The 16,449-nt window shown below is 44.4% G+C and overlaps 1 protein-coding gene and 1 pseudogene across 1 annotated transcript in view; one reads left to right on the forward strand and one right to left on the reverse strand.

The window, feature by feature from the left end:
* Positions 1-16,449, forward strand: part of Dctn1 (dynactin 1) — a 50,901-nt gene that overhangs the window by 1,727 nt on the left and 32,725 nt on the right. The gene's annotated exons all lie outside the window — the stretch shown is intronic.
* Positions 7,544-9,001, reverse strand: LOC102030647 (annotated as a pseudogene).

Raw genomic sequence — 16,449 nt, forward strand, 5'->3', positions numbered from 1 at the left:
TTTGGTTTTTGGTTTTTCTCCGGTACCGGGAACCGAACTCACGACCTTGCGCTTGCCAGGCAGGCGCTTTTGCCGCTGAGCTAAATCCCCAGCCCCCTGAATTCTTTTTCATCCATTTCCTCTCCCCTCCCTCCACACTCCCTCCTTCTCTTGGCTTCCTTCCCACTTGCAAAAGATCTCTCTCCCTATTTCCTATTATCTTTTACTTTGCTCTTTTTTATTTTGGCTTTCTCATATGTGAGGAACACTGTAATATTTTAACTTGCATATCGGATGTATTTCACTTAATATTGTAGTCTTAGAGTGTATGCATTTTCTTACAAATGACTCAAGTCCATACTTACTTATGGCAGAGTAGTGCTCCATTTTGTACCAGTGCCACATTTTCTTTACCCATTTGTTGATGGACATATAGGCTACTTCTAAGATTTAGCTGTTATGGCCCAGGGATGTAGCACAGCGGCACAGCACCTGCCTGGCAAGCGCCAAGAGTTCAATTCCCAGTACCACACACACACAAAAAAAGATTTAGCTATTATGAATTGTGATGTTATAAATATGGGTATACAAGCCAGGCATGGTGGTGCATGCTTGTAATCCCAGCACTCGGCAGGCTGAGGCAGAAGGATTGCTCTGAGTTCAAGGCCAACCTGGGCTACATAGTGAGTTCAAAGCTAATCTGAACTACATAGCAGGACCCTGTCTCAAAATGAAATGAAATGAAATATGGGTATGCATGTACTACTCTAAGATGCTGTCTTAAGTTTTTTGGTGTAGAATGTGTTCTAGATACCTAGAAGGGGAATAACTGGGTCAAATGAAATTTATATTTTTAGTTTTTGAGGAGTATCCATATTGATTTCTAAAATGGTTGTACAGTTTTGTTCACCAACAGTGCAGAGCCTCCAGGCACAACCTTGCAGTGTTTGTTATTGTCTGATTTCTTGATGACAGCCATTCTCTCTGGTGTAAGATGGAATCTCATTGTTGTTTTAATTTGCATTTCTTTAATGGCCAGAGATCTTGACATTTTCTTATGTATTTATTGGCTATTTGCCCTTCTTCTGAGAAACATCTATCCATTGTACTTACCCATGTTTAGACTGGGTCTTATTCTGGGGAGTCTATTTTTTTTTTAAAGTTCTTTATATGTTCTAGATATTAACCCTTTAGGAATAGCTGGCAAATTTTCTTTTCCCATTTTGTAGGTTGTCTCTTTGCTCTGTTAATTGTTTCCTTTCCTTTAATTTGGTATGACTCCATTTATTGATTCTTGGTGCAATTTCTTATGCCACTGGGGTTCTGTACAGAAAGCCCTTGCCTGTGCCTCTGTCTTCAAGGGTTGTACCTATTTCATCTTCCAGCATAGTGTTTTCTTCTTAACACGTACGTCCTTGATCCATTTCAGTTTTAGTTTAGTACACGATGATAAAGTATGTCTTTTTATTTCTATTTTAATTATGCCATTTGTGTGTATTTATAGGACTAAAATGGAAAGATTGAACATCTTTTTTTTTTTTTTTTGGTCTTTTTGAGGCAGGGTCTCGCTATGTAGTTCAGGCTGGTCTTGAGCTCACTTTGTAGCCCAGGCTGGTCTCAAACTTGCAATGATCCTCCTGCCTCAGCCTCCCGAGTGCTAGGATTACAGTAGTGCTCCACCATGCCCGGCTTGTTTTTTTTTTGTTTTTTTTTTTGATATGGGATATTGCTATACTGTCCAGATGAATCTCAAATTCTTACAGTGTGTGCATACAGTACTCCTGCCTCAGCCTCCCTACTAGCTGGGATTGCAGGCATGCACCACATATCTAGCTTTATTAACACTTTTACTGCTGCATGGCTTTCCCAAAATATTGTTCCAATGAACTCCAGTTTCTGTTAGCATGGTGTCACAGTATGTACCCTACAGAAACATTGCTAACGTTGGGTCTTCTTATTTTGAAAATACTTTCTACTTTGGTGACTAAAAATCAGAATCTAAATTGTTTGCATATTTTGACATTTTTAAAAGGTTGGACATCTTTTCAAAAATTTATTAGTCATCTACATTTTCTGTTTTGTGAAACATTATGGTTTTGCTTATCCTTGAGGTCTTACATTGTTTTATGAGGTTTTTGTTGTTTTACTACTTTGAGTTAGGGTCTCACTATGTAGCCCAGGTTCGCCTTGAATTCCCTGTGTAGCTCAGACCGGGCCTCTGACTTTTAACTGATCCTCCTGCCTCAGTCTCCCGGTGGATTATAGGTGTGCATCACCATGCCCAACTCTGTTGAATTTTTAATATATTTGAAGATATTTATCCTTTTTATGTGTGTTGAAAATATTTTTGTTTAGCAGGCAGGATAAAATCAAACTACAGACTTAGACAAGCTTTTATCTGAATTCTGAGATAATTCTTATCTAATTGTGTGATCCTGGGCAAATTACATAAAAAGGGGGGTTAAAAATACATAGGTAAGCTGGACATGATGGCACACACCTGTAATTCTAGCACTTAGGAGACTGAGGCAGGAGGATCTCCATGAGTTCAAGGCCTGCCTGCATTACATAGTGAGACCCTGTCTCAAAAAAAAAAAAGTAGGTAAAAAATGTAGGAGACTAAATAGCACCAATAGTTTCAGTGTGCTTATTGATTCATTATTCTTCAGTTGTTTGAACCCAAGAACTCTGGACACTTTGCACTGCTATAAATAGCAAGGAGCCATTGAGTTAGAGATTTATACTCTCAGTTTACTGTGTTCTCTCAAGCAAGTGGTAGCTAAGTTCTGTCAAGCTTCAGTTTCTTTGTAGACTAGACTCAGTGGGCTCTTAGGAAAACTAAATCACTTACATCAAATACTTAATAAGCATCAGTCTATATATATAATATATATATATATATATATATTTTTTTTTTCTTCCTTTGAGACAAAGTCTTACCATGAACTCATTAAGTAGCCCAGGCTGTCCTCAAACTACCAGCAATCCTCCTGCCTCAGCCTGCTGAGTGGTTGAATTATAGGCATGTGCCACCACTCCTGGCCAATGACATTATAGTAAATGTGTCCCCGTCCATTTTCCTTCCTAGTAAACAAATCGGAAAAGCTTCCTTCTAGCTTATAGCTGCTCTTGGGGTCCACTACCCCGCTGCCTGCCCTGAGCGCCCTGTTTCATTCCCACAGAGGCAGGAGAGGCAGGCGCGAGACCGCGGCGCCGCCCGATCCAAGGTGGAAAAGGCGCGTCCGCCCACCGTGCCGGTGCCGCAGGTGGACATCGTCCCCGGACGGCTCAGTGAGGCGGAGTGGATTGCGCTCATGGCGCTCGAGGAGGGCGAGGACGTGGTGGGAGACATCTTGGCCGACCTATTAGCTCGAGTCATGGACTCTGCCTTCCAAGTCTACCTGACCCAACAGGTGGGCCGGGGCCTGGGTTTCCCGACCTTGCGGCCGCTCCGCCCTCGCCGCTGAGCCCTGCCTCCCTCCCTCCCTCCCCAGTGCGTCCCTTTCACTGTCGGCCAGGCCCGGGAGGCCATGCTGCAGATCGTGGAGTGGCGCTTCTTGGCCCGGGACGAGGGCGAATTTGCAGTGGCCGAGGACCCCACATGGGGCGAGGACGAGGAGCCGCTGGCGTGCGTGACTGACACCTGGGCTCAGGGCTCGGTGCCCGTGCTGCAGGCGCCCACCTTCGAGGGTCTGGAGGACTTCGAGGAGGAGGAGGAAGAGGAGGAAGAGGAGGAGGACGTAAGCCCAGCCTTCAGCCTGCTTCCACCGAGATCTCGGGGCTCCTCGCCCTGACTTCTCCCTGTTTCCTCTCTCTCATGGCCCTGTGTGTTCCCCCCAGGACCCTGCGAGCCCTGACCGGAACCTTTTAGGAAGACTGTGGTTGGCTAGAGGCTCCCAGGAGCGTTCCCCGGAGCTGAAAGTCACCCCGGGCCTGCTGGCCACGCCAGAGCTGTTTCAGAAGACAGGGGCCGATGGTGCTTTGCAGGAGCCTGATGGCCAGGCTAGAAGTCACCTCTTCTTGGCCGGGTCCTCGAACAAGAGTTTGCAGCCGTCGGGGGAGGCCCTGCGTGCCCAGAGTCCCCACCCTCTCCCGGAGCTGTCCCAGGTAGCCAGCCCTCAGGCCTCTGCCAAAAGGGGACAGCCCCTGGCCTCCTTGTCGCGCAAGGATGACTCTTGCACCCCCCAGCTAGACGCAGCTGGGGACCGGCTGCCGTGTAAGACGGAGGGGACGCGGCTCCCGGTCCCGGGCCTGTCCTGCCCTTCTGGGGGTGACCTCACCATGCTCAGCCCCTCCGTGTCCGTGCAGTCCCAGCCAGTGCGGTTCGATGCCCCTCACTACCGGGCCGGCCTCAAGGCTCCCACGGCCCGTTTGGACCCCGCACGGCTTCCTTGCCACTGGGTGCACCCCTTGGTGGAGATCGTGGTCCCAGACTCAGAGGCTCAACCCTTGGAAGTCTACCGCGGGCGCCGGCGGCGGCGGGGGAAGACAGAGGCCAGAGCGGGACCACAGGGCCCTGGGCCTGGTGACTGTGTCTCTCCAGCAGCTTTCTTCCCTTTCCAGCCTGTCGTTCCTTTCTGTGCTGGGGGCCCTGACCCTACTTTAAGTTTAGGCCCACTCTTGCCATCCGCCAGGTCAAAGGTGCCATTCCCCAGCCGCAGGGCCTGCTTCCTTCCCAAGCACCCAGTGCTTGCTGATGTTCCCCGAAGCCCTAGTCCTAAATCGTGGCCCAATGCCAAGTGGCCCAGTGGCTGCGAGGGGGAGGCCGAGCTGCTGGGCGAGCTGTGGGCTGGCCGGACGCGGGTGCCTCCACAGGGCTTGGAGCCTGCTGACAAGGACGACCAGCATTCTGGATGGCCCCAAATAGCACCCCGGATCCTCGAGGCCTCGTCCCAGACGCTGTGGAAGCCCGCGGTACGGCCAGAAGCCATGAGACTGGCTCCTGGTGTGAGCATGTGGAACCCGGGCGCCCAAGTCCTCAGCTCTGCAGTGCCCCCGGAGGAGGCCAAAGAAGGAGGCACGTCTTCTTCAGGTGACCAGCATGCCATCCAGAAAGGTGTGCCCCAGGCCCAGGTGACTGGGGCAGAGCTAGTAAAGGCTACCCCCAAAGTATGGCTGTTCCCTTCCAACCCCATGCCCCATTCTGGGTCCTGAACTTCTAGCAGTGCAAACTGGAACTTGCCCTTGCCTAGGGGAAATAAACACCAAGTTCCCTCAGGAATTGAGTGACGTTTCTTGTCAGTTTCTTCCAAGGGTGTCTGTTCTCTTGCTGAATCCCAGGAGGAACAGTTGTCCAGGCCTGGGAATAGGCAGAATAATGGCTCTAGCAGATAACCCCATGGCTATACTTAGAGGATCCTGCTTTAGGGCCAAAGCTGTTCCCCAGGGGTATTCTAGCACCCTACCCCCTGAAAAGGAGCAGAGCGAGGGCTGCAAGTGGGACCTGGCTCAGTAGGGAGAGTTTTCTCTTTTTAGACAGAGGGAAGGAGGGATGGATCTTCTTAAGCACAGAGTGACTCCTGAGAAAGCTGACTTGCTTCACTGGTTCCTGGAGTTTAAATCAATTTGCATTATCGAGGTTTTACTTTTGGAGACAGATTTGGCCAATGCAGGGCTCAAGAAAGCCCTGACCCTCTTGATTACTGGCTTGTGGCAAGGACTAGGGTGAAGCAATTGTATGGCCAGGGTACAACACTTGGGGAACTCACACTCCAGTTCAAACTGTGGTCTTAAACACATGGGAGAGTAAGTACCTTCTTAAAGTGTGTCTTAGGCTCCGCACTCACCTCGTTGCTAGTCCCCACTCTGCCTTAACTTTCCGCTCTTTTGCCCCACTCGAGTGTCCTAGTGGCAGGCTGGTAGTCTCTGCTCTGTTGTGGGCTCCATCCAGCACCCCGGCCTGTGATCCTGGCTCTTTCCTTCTTATTCTGGCCAACCTGCTTGGACAATGTTTGTAGCTCTAGTTAAATCTTATCCCTGGGACCTCCCAGCAGCTACAGATGTGACCTGGGAAGAATGCAGTAGCATTGGGCCCAGCAGTGGTGAGTGTCCCTCTCACCTGTCACTGTCAGGGGCCTCTGACTCCAACAGGGAGGAGAGAAGGGAGGTCAGCGTCCACTGTCAGCTCCTTTGACCTCCTTGTTCCTTTGCCCTCTAGTCACCACCCAAATCAGCCCACTCTGAAACTGCTCTCCCTCAGGTGTTGGGATTGTGGAGATGGCCTGTCATGCAATTCTCACCTCCAAGGTCTGGGAGCATGGATGTGCACTGACCTAGCTCGAGGCAGCCTTAAGCAGTGATTGCTGGCTGCTTGGTGAGGTGGCCCTCAGCTCTGTGGCTTCCCTTTACGTCTTTGCTCAGCAGCATCTGTAGGAGGCCCCTGAGAGATACCTGCTGGTAAACAACACTGGGATTGTGGTATATTCCTGGACTTGCTTGCTCACACAGCTCCAGAGTCTCCTTTCTGGTTCAGGGACCCCAAAACAGGCGTCATCAAAGCCTAACCTGTGCATCCTGCTGAAACACTAATCCGTACACTCCCCTAAAATTGTCTGAGTTATAACCTCAAACCTCATTGTCCCCTCTTTGTATGTCTATGCCCCTATTGTATTTCTGCTGACCTTGTTTCCAGACAAGGACCTCCAGACCTTATTTCCCTTAGAGTATTCCCCTATCACCCACCACTTACATTCTCATCTCCTCCCAGGACACCCCAAGAGGCTTATCCCAAGGGGCCTAGCTCTCACCTTCACCCCTGTGTTGGGCCTCTTCTGCTCTCACTTCTGCTCTGAGGTAAGGAAGGATGGGTGTTCACCTTCTGTGCTGCCTCCTTTACTCCGTAACTTGGTTACTTATTGATTCCCGTGGCCACCTGCAGCCTCTTAGCACCTAGATGCCTGCCAAGGGCTGATCAAATGTGTGTGTGTGTGTGTGTGTGTGTGTGCGCGCGCGCGCGCGCGCGCGCGCGCACGTGTGCATGCACCCAGGGCCTTCACATAGAGCTACATCCCCAGCCCTATTTATTTATTTATGTATTTATTTATATTTTGAGACAGGATCTGGGTATGTAGCTAAGTTGCCCAAGCTGGGCTTAAGCTTGTGACCCTCAGCCTGCCAGAGTACTGTCATTAAAGGTGCATCATCATACTCCCAATACACTTTGTGTCACACAGCGGGGAAACTCAGCCAGTAGAAGTCAGGATTAGGAGGGTGACGAAATTATTGCTTGGTGGCAGCCCTAAATACTACCGGCAAGGGGATATGAGAACCCATCGTTCCTTCACATGTCTATTAGTTTTAGCCAGACCAATAGACAATCACTGCTGCCAATGATAAGGGGCACATCAGGTACAGGACACAGTTGCTGGGAGTGGTGGTTCATGCCTGTAGTCTCAGCACCCACGAAGCTGAGGCAGGAGGATCACTGCAAGTTTGAGGCCAGCCTGGGCTACATTGTGAGTTCAAGACTAGCCTGAACTACACAGCAAGACTGTCTCAAAAAACAAAATAAAATGAAACAAATGAAAGGAAACGAAACAAAACAAAACAAAAGAAGATAGAACAAAACAAAACAGAAAAGAAGACTGAGTTTCTGCTCTCAAAGAACTGATAGCCTGAAAGGTCGACTAGCCTAAACCTTACACACAGCCTGATACAACATTTAGTTCACATAGCTTAGCAACTGGGAACCCTTGTTAATCTCTAAGGGCTGCAGTTTTGGTGTGGAAGCTGGTAAGGAAACCTGAGTTGGGTAGGCATGTAGGGAAAAGAACCCCAACATCCATGACTGAAATAAATGGATGAGCCCTTGAGGAAACCTCTGTGGCCCAGCCGATTCTGCCTATTTACATTTTCTAAAACACAACTTGAAATCATCCAGCATATTTAATCTCACTACAGAGAGTTCAAGGCCAAGTATACATGTTACATGCATCAACGCAGATGACAAATTATAATAGTCACCATCATCGTCGTCATCGTCATCATCTTCACACTTTGTTTTCAACACATTCGACAACTTGCAGTATTTTGTGATGATACTGTATTAGTGGTAATGAGAATGTTTTTGAATCCACTTAATGATGGATTGATCAGAACATCTGGCACCACTGAAGTTGCAGGAATGGAAGCTGTTACAGCAGGTGCCTGTGAGACCGGCATCTGTACCGTAAACCTCTGCCCAGTGAGGGACACCAGAGCCCCTGCTTTAGCTGAAACAGACACGGCCTTCGGGGTTGGTACGCCTAGGGTGGGGGTACTTGGTCCACTAGAAACTAAACCAATGCTCAACTGCAGAACTGTTATTCTTCCCGCAGAAGTAGATTTTTTGTGTGTGAAGATTTGAGTCTGTAGTGTGGAGCTGTTAAGCAGTATTGATCAGGTGGCAGTCTAGGACCTGAATATGGCTTGATCAATGCCAAAGGGGTTTGGTTTCTCTGTCTTGCGATATATAATAAAAAAATCTCTTGCAGGAGGAGAGGTACAAGACTGGGCAGCTCGACCCTGACTGCCAGTCACACATCATCTTTATCAACAGTGGCTTTCTTGGCACAGCTTGAATAAATTTTAGCATCATCTAGAATTGCGGTTACATATAGGAATGCCAACTCCAGCATCTGATTTATAACTCTCGGCTCATATTCTGTAATCTCCATAGCCTTCAGGATTTGTGCTATCATCTGTGCATCTTTTGGAATCCTCTTGGGAGAAGCCATCTTGCCAGATGACATCCACTGATCAGACTTCTCAAGCTATATCACCCACTAAATGTATTTCAGTCCTGATCTGGATGCAAGTTCTTTGCCTAGTGTGGTTTTTCCAACTCCTGGTATACTGGTGATCAGGCTATTCAGGAGCACCATAGTCCATGATGCCATGGCCTAGGTGCCTTGGCTCGCTTGCCGTGCACACTGCCCTGGATGTCATCTTGATGTTAGCCTGGTGAGACCTTGAGCCCAGGACCCAGCTAACCTGCACCCACTTTACCAACCCCTGGAGACAGTTAATAAATGAGCTTTTTTTTTTTTTTTTTTTTAAGAGTAGAAAATTTTATTGGAGAAAAGGAATGGGGAATAGGAATGAAGAATAGCAATAGCTCCTGAGAGACAGGAGTGGTCCTGAATGGGTTGCCCAAATGTGCTGTTTTAAATTACTGAATTTCTCACCTTGTGATTTCCCATTTTCCCCCCACCTTGGACCCACCTCACCTCATGGTTTTACCCTATAAAATCCCAAGGAAATGCAGGGTCCTTGGCAACCCACTCGGGCCCCCTTCTGTCCCTCTCTCGGACAGAAGCTTTCTTTCCTTCAATAAATACATTCTGCTCTTAAATTACTGAATTTGTAGTAATTGTTATGCACCAATAGAAAACTAGTATAGGTTATACTGACAATCAACTTCCTTCATTTCATTTGTTTAGAAAAGTATTTATTTCACTTTTAATTTTCGAGGATCATTTTGCTAGTCAAGGAATTATGAGTTGACATTTCTTTTTTCTTCTGTTAAAGGTAATATTTGTCTTCTGGCCCTTGTTATTGTTATGGAGGCATGAGATGTTCATCTATAGTTATTTTGCAGATAATCTGCCTTTAATTTCTTACTCCTTTTGGGATTTTGCCTTCACCATTGCATTTCTACAATTTGATTATAATATATATATCAATGTGTTTCTTTTTATTTATTCTAATGGGAATTCTTGAATCAGAGGATAAATATGTATCCTATGTTTATCTTTAGGTACATCCACTTTTCTTCTTTACTACCTTTCTTTTCTCTTTATAAATTTATAATTTAGATAAATTGGATCTTCTCACCTTATTTTTTATGTCTCTTAACTTTCCCATATTTTGTCATATATTACATATTTTCCGCATGCCTGTAATCCCAACACTCAGGAGGCTGAGGCAGGAGGATCATTGAAAGTTTGAGACCAGCCTGGGCTACAAAGTGAGCTCAAGGCCAGTCTGAACTACATAGCGAGACCCTGTCTCAAAAAGACAAAAAAAAAAAAAAAAAAGCATTTTCATTCAGTTTCTAAAGACCTGTTTTCTAGTTTACTAATTCTTTCTTCATCTATGACTAATCTTTTGTTTATTCTATCTAATAGCCTTGCTTTCAAACATATTTTTTATTATTAGCTTTTATAGCTAGTTGGATTTTTTCATTCTACCTAATCCTTCTTTAGGTTTCAAGTTTTTTTTTAATGTTAAAAACATCAGACATCCATTTTATATACTGCAACTGAAAATTCCAACGTCTATAGTTTTTTTTTTTAAGAGTAGGAAAATTTATTGGGAAAAGGAATGGAGAATAGGAATAGCTCCTGAGAGACAGAAGGGGTCCTGAATGGGTTGCCTATCTATAGTTTTTGCAGGCTTGAAAAGTTTATGGTGACTTGTTTCCTTGTGTTTGTTTAGTGATTTTGACTACAAGCTCGTGGTTCTTAGAACTATAGCTACATAATAGTTCTGTGGTATTTATTCCACTGCACTGCCAGAAATGGAAACACCAGCCAGGCAAGGCATCACATGCCTGTAATCCCAGCACTTGGGAGACCGAGGCAGAAGGATTGCTGTGAATTTGAGACCGGTTTGGGCTACAAAGTGAGTTCAAGGCCAGCCTGAACCTGAACTGCATAATGAAACCGTGTCTCTCTCTCTCTCTGTCTCTCTGTCTCTGTCTCTCTCTCTGTCTCTCCCTCTCTTTCACATACACACACACACACACACACACACAAAGCACCAGCAGAACAGAGTCTAGACCTAAAAGAAGCAAACTTATGAAAATTTGAGATATGACAAATTTTACACTGTTGGTGAGTGGGGAAAATATAACCATTCAACAAATGGCTCTATGACAATTAATTATCCAAATTCCAAAGAAGGGAAGGAAAGAAGAAAGGAGAGAAAAGCGAGGAAAGAGAAGAAACTTGGTGTTTCAATTTCTTTCTTTTTTCTTTCTTTTCTCTTTGAGACAGGGTTTCAATGTGCAATTCAGGCTGGTCTTGAACTCACTTTATAGCCCAGGCTGGCCTCGAATTACAGTGATCCTCTGGCCTCAGCCTCCTGAGTGCGGGGATTACATGAGTGTGTCACTACACCCAGCATGCCGGTAAATTTTTTAAAATCATCACATCAATGTCATATTGCCTTACTTACTATGACTTTAAGATAAGCACGGTTTTCCACCCCATCACCCTCAAGTTTCTTGGCTGTTTCTGCTCTTCTCTAGAAATTTATTAATTTGTTATCAAGTTCCTAGAATGCTGATTGGAATTATTTTGAACGTTTAGATTAATGTGGGATAACTAACTTCTGAGTGACTTTAAATCTTCCTGCTTACAAATGTGCTATATCTCACATTTTAAAAGCTGTCTTTTGCTGGGGACAAAGCTCAGTGGCACAAGCATCTGCCTGGCAAGCGCAAGGTCCTGAGTTCGATTCCCAGTACCAAAAAATAAAAGCTATCTTTAATATATTTTCAAATATGATTTTATAATTTTGCGTTGTGCACATCTTTTGTTATTAGTAAGAATGTTGGTTTGAAGCTGAGAGAGGTGGCACACATTTGTAATCCCAGCCTGGGCTATATAGTGAGTTCAAGCCTAGTTTGAAGTACATACCAAGACCTTGTCTCAAAAAGCTGAAAGGAAAGAAAAAGAAAAAAAATAGACATTTTGATTTTTGAAATTACATAATTTTTCATTTTTGATTATAGAAATGCAATTGCTTTTGCATACTGATTTCATACACACCCACCTCCCTAAATACTTTTATCAAGTCTAATAATTTTCAGATGATTTTGGCATTTCTTTGCAGGTCATCATATCATCAGAGAAAAAATAACAGTTTAATTTCTTAAGTTCTAGTGTTATTATGTTTTCTTTTGTTTATGTCTTTTATATACATTTCTTGCCTCATGGACAGTGTCAGTATATAGCTAATCCAGATCCTTCTCCTCCTCCCCCGCTTCAGTCCTCCTCCATATTTGGCTTTGTCACCTTTGATTGGCCACCTGCCTTTATCTCTCTCCGAGCATTTTAGTCTGAAAACCCACATCCTCCTAGAAAATAACATCCTTTCCTTAGGGAATGTTTTCCCCCTTGATTCCTTCCTATGTCCTATAATACCTAGGATTCCATTCTGATGAGGACAGATGTTCTGTTTTCTGCAACTCACATTGGGGTGAGGCACCCCCCCCTTCAGTACTGAGAAGCATTTGAATCTTTCCTGTATTGCACTTCTTTTCCATCTGAGGCCTGGTGGCTTTATATTAAAAAAAATAAAAATTTAGCACATCCATTAAAGGTTGTTAAAGCCACTCAGAAGAATGAGATACTTAGAGATAAACATAAAGAAGGCATGATAGTCAATATGTGTTAATATGGATGACTTCTAGTCCTCCATGATATTGTCTAGCAGGGCGAGAAGCAAGGTTCAATGCAGTGTACCTATATATAGGAAGCTGATGTTTGCATTTAAAACACTTAAGTTTTCAGAAACTCATTCTGGAACTGGACAAAAAATCTGGCATTCTGAGTTGCATTGGATCGGGGCATGATGGCCCATACCTATAATCCCAGCACGGGGTGGAGGTGGGGGTGGGAGGATAGGCTGTGAAGTTGGAGGATCACAGTGAGTTCAAGGCCAATTTGGACTACAAAGTAAGTTCAAAACAAAACAAAATGACTCCTTTCCCCTCAAAAAAATAAAGAGAAGGAAAAAGAAAATAAAAACCCAAAGACCAAGTTGCTTTGAGTAGGCATACTGGGGATGGGGTGAGTAGTATACTTAGTTATGCTTGTAAAAATGTGTGCATATTTGCCATAGCTAAAAAGTGGAGACACTCCAAATGTCTATTAAGGAAAAAAACAGATAAACAAAAAGTGACATGTTTATACAATGGGATATTAATTCAGCCTTAAAAAAGAATGCAATTCTAGCACGTGCTACAACATGGTTGAGCTGTACAGATATCATGCTATGAGAAATAAGCCAGACACAAAGAACAAGTATTGTGTGATCCTACTTTTATGAAGTGTCTAGAATAGTCAGATTCACAGAGACAGAAAGAACAGTAGTAACTAGGGGAAGGGGAAGGGAGAATGGGGAGCTAGTATTTTTTAGGTACAGAGTATTAGTGTGGAAAGATGAAGAAAGTTCTGAAGGTGGATGGAAAGTAATGGTTGTACATGAACATGCATGTAATTAGTACTAACAAACTGTCCATTTAAAAGAGTTAAGATGGAAAATTTCATGTATGTTTTACCATAATGACAAATATGAGTATACAGTGCTTAGAAAGCCTTTGTTTATCTTTCATACCATTTCTTTTTCATTGAGGGTACAGTATATAGAGACAATTTCTAGTAAAATTATAGACACATTTATTATCCGACCAAGATGTACCCCTCAGATACACTTGCTTACTGTCTTTCAGAGTGATTTGTTGCAACATTGTTCCAAACATTTCTGTTGCAATTGCAACAAAGTATCAAGTAGAGGAAGCTGGTTAATAAATTTAATGTGTCCATGCCATTCAATTCTATGCACCTGAAGAAAATGAATAACCATGACCTCTAGTGATTTGGAAAGAGCCCTAGGATATATTAAGAAATCAGGGTGCATGACTTTGTCCCACCTGGGCTTCTGACTCTCAGGAAGTGCAACAAGGGCAGCAGGTCCTTCTCCACCAGCCTGGGCACCTGGCCCTGCTGGGCAGCTTTGGTGGCTTCTGCCTCTCTCCCTGAGTTCCTGCCCTGGGGAAGGCTGGCAGGGATGTTAGGTTCTTTCTAGACAGCTCTGCTGCAGGGACACTGTGGACTGCGGGCATCCCCAGGGCCACATGTGCCTGGCGCCCTGTCAGTGAGGTTGCTAGTTGCATTTCTTTTCAGGAGGAGGAAGAAGCATCCATGACTTTGGCTGTTGCCTCTCCCTACGTGTAAACCTCGTTATCAAAACGATTCTCCATTCAGCTTAATTAGTCAGTATTTCTATACTGAAATAAGACTTTTAATGAAGGGAAAAAAACAAAAGCAATAACATACCTGTGGAGCAGCTAACTTGTACACGTTACCCTGTGTTTCATACAGAAGTAGCCAATACAAAAACAAGTAACATGTAAATACTTTGTATTCATTTTATTCATTGTATTATAAGTGTATATGGTATAAGTAATTTCTCAGAGGCTTTTCTTACTTGGTAGTTGTCCTGTTTGTGTTTTGTTTTGTTTCCTACAGGGTCTCACTATATAGTTCAGACTGGTCATGAACTCACTAAGTAGCCCAGGCTGGTCTTGAACTTGTGGCGATCCTCCTGCCTCAGGCTCCTGAATGCTAGGATCACAGGCTTGTGGTTTTTGTTTGTTTATTTTTGTTTTTGTTTTGAGACACAGTCTTGCTATATGGCTCAGGCTGGCCTTGAACCAATCTAGCACGTAGCCCTGACTGGTCTGGAACTCACCTGGCTGCAATCCTCCTGGGACTACAGACATGAGCCACCACGGCTGGACTCTGAGTTGTTTTTACCTGAGGAGAAAAAAAATTACTCATCTGCCAAAGGGGACAAAGCAGCCTTACAAGCCAGATTTATATGTAGCATCTTCTGCAGCTGATCCCACCAGGGGAAGCCCCTATTTCCAACCCAGGTTTATCCTTTGCATTCCATCCCCATCCCACTGACCCTCCAGACCTCTTCTAGCTTTCAGCCAGGAGTCTCAAATGACAGAGTGTTGTTTTTGTTTTTTTTTTTTTCTTTAATTATGGAGGACAGAGCCCACTTCCACCGTTATAAGCACCCGGAGCGCCCCGCCCACTCCTGTGTCCTCTGCTGCTGCTAAAGAGAACATGATGGCTTATTCTGCTACTCAGAAACCTTTTCTGTAATTAATGGATGCTTTCTTGTTGCTTTAAAAGGAAAAAAAACCATGGCATATTTATCTGTTTTGCTGTGATCTTGTTAGTCCTTTTGTCCCTCCCCCTGAAACAGATGACAGGGTACAGTGAAGGACCATGAGAGGTGGAGAGAGAGGAAAGAACGCAGGCTGCAAGTGTACAAGGTACCTTTTGCTTAAGAAATAAAAAGAATAGGACTATATATTCCTGTGTGCTTCTATTTAAATAAAACACCAAGAAGACAAGCAAATAGTAAGAGCTGTGTTGGCCTAGGGGTAGAGTAGACTGAACAAAGTTGAAGGCGAAGGTTTCTCAGTAGATGCTTTTTAATATTATTTTGATTTTTTGAACCATGAGAATATATTATGTAGTCAGAATAATTAGAAATATTTTGAGGGGAGAGATAGGGAAAAAGGATTAGTAGTAGAGGGACTGCCCAGGTCATCTCTTTTATCACGTAGCCCCCACTTCCACCCACCATTGTAAGAGTTATCTTTCAGGTTCATTTTTTTTGAGACAGGGTCTCGCTACGCAGTTCAGGTTGGCCTTGAACTTATTGTGTCCATGTTGGCCTTGAACTCGCGGTGCTCCTCAGCCTCAACCTCCCAAATGCTGGGATTACAGGCGTGCACTACCATGCCAGGTTCTTTCTGGTCCTTGACAGATTCACTTAATTCATCTAACAACCTGATGAGCTAGATACTGTCATTAACATTCTCATTATACAAATGAGGAAACAGACAAGAGGTTAAGGAAACAGCCCATGATCTCACACAGCTAGTAAGTTGCAGTTGTAATTTGAACATATGTCTATCAAATCCTGACTTTCCCAATATCTTTGCACAAATATTTTTGCACACTTGGTCGGTTATTTTTTTAGGTTACTTTAGAATTGGGTGCATTGGGCCAAAAAGTTAATTTTTAAAATTAATATAAAAATGTCAAATGCCATCGTGCAAATTTGTGTTATTTAACATCCCCATTATAAAGGCATGAGGATGCTTGTATCCCCACATAATTGACAACACCGAGTTGCAGCAAAATATATTTTTTTCTCCAATACAGTTGACAAATACAATTTATGTATTTTTAATCAGATTTTATTGGTACATTTTAGATATACATAATGATCACATTCATCATAGAGAATTTGTACCTATACATGCTATACCTTGATTCTTTTTTCCCATCCCCTTACCCTCCCCATTTACAAAAGCTTTCTTTCCATTTTTCCTTCTTTTCTCATTTTTTTAACTTTTGAAAATACAATTTACTGCTATTGCTCTAACTAGCCATTTCGCACCCAAGATTGCAGTTGTCATCCAGATTCTCTGCACAGTCTCCCTCTCGCCGGTAGAGGGCACTCGCCAAGACGGGCATCTCTACTATGGTCCTCATCGGCTTCTCAGGCATAGTGCGCATGCGCACATCCCTCCTCAGGTGTCCAGCTTAGTGCCTGATGGAGGTCTTCCCGACCGCACTCTATGCGCACTTCTCAGCCAGGGCGGAACTGTGGGAAGCAGTAGCGCCGTTTCCCTGCTCCAGAACACCTCTGGGCCTCCGGGGAGAGGGGTGCTGG

This window comes from Chinchilla lanigera, unplaced genomic scaffold (genome assembly GCF_000276665.1).
Source record: "Chinchilla lanigera isolate Chin_1 unplaced genomic scaffold, ChiLan1.0 scaffold00023, whole genome shotgun sequence".
Taxonomy (NCBI): domain Eukaryota; kingdom Metazoa; phylum Chordata; class Mammalia; order Rodentia; family Chinchillidae; genus Chinchilla; species Chinchilla lanigera.